The sequence below is a fragment of the Gorilla gorilla genome, chromosome 22 (assembly GCF_029281585.2).
Source record: "Gorilla gorilla gorilla isolate KB3781 chromosome 22, NHGRI_mGorGor1-v2.1_pri, whole genome shotgun sequence".
In the NCBI taxonomy this organism is placed as follows: Eukaryota; Metazoa; Chordata; class Mammalia; order Primates; family Hominidae; genus Gorilla; species Gorilla gorilla.
In genome coordinates this window covers 22,610,262-22,613,869 of record NC_073246.2, presented here as the reverse complement: position 1 = coordinate 22,613,869, position 3,608 = coordinate 22,610,262, and the positions used below count along the sequence as shown (strand labels likewise).

Genomic DNA, 3,608 nt, shown 5'->3' with positions numbered 1-3,608 from the left:
ATTTAGTACTGAGAATCATTATAAATGGATTACTTTCTTGTTTTCTAAAGTTGTCTAAAAATACTGTGTCTCCCTCAACCATAGATAAACCTTTGCTAAAATATGTCTAAGTATTATACAAATAAATCAAGTTTCTATATTGTTAATATAATGTTGAATTGATTAATTTTTGAAGTTACCTCAATTTTTATTTTAAAATTTTGTTACATGAAGCAATTATAATATGATACAGATTGATAATAGGAAGACAATTCTGGTATCAAAATCAGTCACTTTTCACGTTATATTGTGGATTGTTTAAGTTTAATCATGGGTTGCTCACTAATGTTTTCCTATCCTAATTACATATTCATATCTGTTAATTACAATAGGACAAAATATCCAATGAATACAATTTAATAGAATAAAAACATGAATTATCAAAAATATTTATGAACAAATTGTACCCACGGCAGGTAGCTTTTGTTAGATATGATAAGTTGTTAGTTATTAGCTAAGATGGTGGAAAGCTTTCTGCATATCCTGACGCAGATCTGAAATAACACTGAAGTTCAGAGACATTTTCCATTTTGTTTGCAGGAAAAACTTTTGTATAGCCCTTAACTTTTTTTTTTTTTGACTCATATTGAAACTCCCTGTTTTACTTTAGGTAACACAAGATATTGTTTACAGCCTACCTCAACCAACGTATGTCTAATGTCAAAAAAATGCATAGAATATCTTTAGGAAAATTACAATTCTGTAGCTATATGAGTGCGTGTGTATGAGTCTGTGTGTGTATGTATATTTACATTACCATAGTTAGGGTGAAATTTACAGCCGGGTAGGGTCATGCCTGTAATCCCAGTTACTTGGGGGGCTGAGGCAGGAGGATTGCTTGAGCCCAGGTGTTCAAGGTCAGCCTGGGCAACACAGTGAGACACCACTTTTTTATATTTGCACATATCTGAATGACCCACCCTGGTATCAGATATATGAGTTAGATCATCTCAGATGGAAAGACCTCTTACGTCTTTTCCCAGTCAATCTTTACTTTCACAATCCACTAACCAAGTATTATTTGTTTTTCAATCCTACCTTTTTACTTCCCATGGATAAAATCATGCAGCATGTATTTTTTTTTTTTTTTTACTTTTAGCAATTTTTGCTCAGATGTTGTTTAGAATCACCCATGTTGTTGGAAATATAGTAAGTAGTGTTTCCCCGCCTTTGATGATTCAGTAGTATTCCAATGTATTTTTTTTTTTTAGCTTTCATTTAGTTTTACAAAAGAGAAAAGGGAATCATACATTGCTCAGAATTGGGTTGCATAAGATTTTCATAAATGTTACTTAGTATATTTGGAATAGACTTGTCCTCTAATTCCTTTTTTTTTTTCAAATGGTAAGTCTCAATTTTATTTTTTATTTTATTTTTTTATTATACTTTAAGTTTTAGGGTACATGTGCACAAATGTATTTGTATATAACTCAATTTATCCTTTGTCTCATCCTGTTGATGGATGGATATTTGGGTTATGTCATTTGGGCTACTATGAAAAACATTTATTCTATAAGCCTTTAAGTATGAGTGTTCTCTCCCCCACTTTTTGCATATATCTGTGTTCATTTTTCTCAAGGTCAGTATTTCCAACTTTGGCCATTTTCATAGGACTTATGAGGTCCTTCTGGATGATTTTTACTTTTACATTTTCCTAATGAGTAATTTCACGTTTTAGAGAAATAGGTAAAATAATACATCTGTAGTGGTGTATAATAGATGAAAGACTATGGGATACTTATTAAGCATAACTTATTGTGTCTTAATCATGTCCTCACGGTAGAGGCTCTTCAGTTCCTATCATTATGAGATTAGATAATATTTGAAACTATAACATCCAACTTGTAGACACAAGGAGATGACCAGAACAGTGAAGTCACCCAGAGCCTTGACATTGTCATTTTAATGAGTTAATTGTAGAACGAGTTGCTCCTATACTACTTTTTTTTTTCTTTTGACAGCATCTGGCTCTGTCACCTAGGCTGGAGTGCAGTGTCATGCTAATGGCTCACTGCAGCCTCAGCCTCATGGGCTGAAGCAATTCTCCCACCTCAGCCTATCTAGTAACTGTTTCTACAGGTGCTGACCACCATGCCTGGCTAATTTTTGTATCTTTTGTAGAGAAGGGTTTTCGCCATATTGTCTAAGCTGGTCTCCAACTTCTGCACTCAAGGGATCCACTCCCCTTGCCCCCCCAAAGTGCTGGGAATGCAGACGCGAACCACTACACTCAGCCTCCTGTACTTATTATTATACGTAAAAGTAAACCTCTCTTCTTTAACTCTCTTTTTAATGATTATTCTGTTACCTGAAATCAAAAGATCCCTAAGTTAGGGAGACATAGGCAAAGAGTGGGACTTGAAGAGACCTCATAGTTTGAGTAGGAAAATTGCTGTAGCAAATAGAAGATTGACCATAAGATGTCAGATCTGAGCCAAATGTCTCAGTGAATGCTACTGGATTCACTCATAAGAACAGATACTACACTCGGTCTTAGCCAAAAGGCTGAGAAGCGATTAATGTTACGCGATTTAAATGACAATGTTAGAACCAGATTACGTGATGTCCCCACCATGTGTCTCTGTATATAAACATAGAGTGAAATGATGATTTTCCGTTTATGTATTGACTATGCATGTGCTTTTTCACAATTGTTACCTACCGTAGGAAGGGACGAGGAAATGCTAAGTTGACTGAGAAAACCCTTATTTGACTATTTTTTTTTTTACATGGACCTAACATCGATCCTTTTAAAAATACCAGGAAGAGTTGGCAATCATGTTGGCATTAAATTCAGGTACCGAGTTTTAGAGTTGCATTTTTCCATATATGTGTGCTGAGATTTTACTTGTGTAAATTTGCATTTTGTTTCTTTAAGGCCGATTCAGGCAGTCACTTCCATAAACCTCTTACCTCTATCCATCCATAATGAGATTGGCTGAAATTAAATGCGCTAGGTGTGATGTAGCTGAGACGCTATTACATTTTTGGTAGCATCATTAAAAATGCAAGCTATCAAACATTAGTCTTATTTGAAATGGAAAGGTTAATTTAAATGTTTAGCTTTTATAAAGAACACAATAACCCACATTCCCTTATTTATTTTATAGTGGATAAAGAATATTCTCTTTCAATTCATCTCTTGACATATAAATTATATGCACTTAAAATGTAAAAACTGATCACTCTTCTCAAATTTGAAATAGTGATTGCTACTAATAGATTCTGGTAGGTCCCTTGTGACTCACAGTTGTCTCAAGGTGGTCTGTTCTGCTTTTAGACTGTTACAAAAAAAAAAATAAAAGATTATCTAGAGTCAAACTACTTCTTAAAAAAAAAACAAAACTAAACTTTACTCTGATGACACCTTGAGTTTAAAAAAATATCAACAGACTTGTGAGGCATTCCTGGTACACATTCATTATTTTCATGAGACGTGTCAATCAGCAGAAGATACATAAAAACTTCTTAATTTAAAGCTCTTGAGTTAATTATATTGAAACTCACTTATTCATTATTGAAGATCTGTTTTAAATGGGATCATGTAAATTTGAGTTGAATTTGGATGA

The 3,608-nt window shown here is 33.7% G+C and overlaps 1 pseudogene; it reads right to left on the bottom strand.

Moving 5' to 3' along the window:
• Positions 1-2,385: 2,385 nt before the first annotated feature.
• On the bottom strand, positions 2,386-2,556 carry LOC115931869 (uncharacterized; annotated as a pseudogene).
• Positions 2,557-3,608: the final 1,052 nt, after the last annotated feature.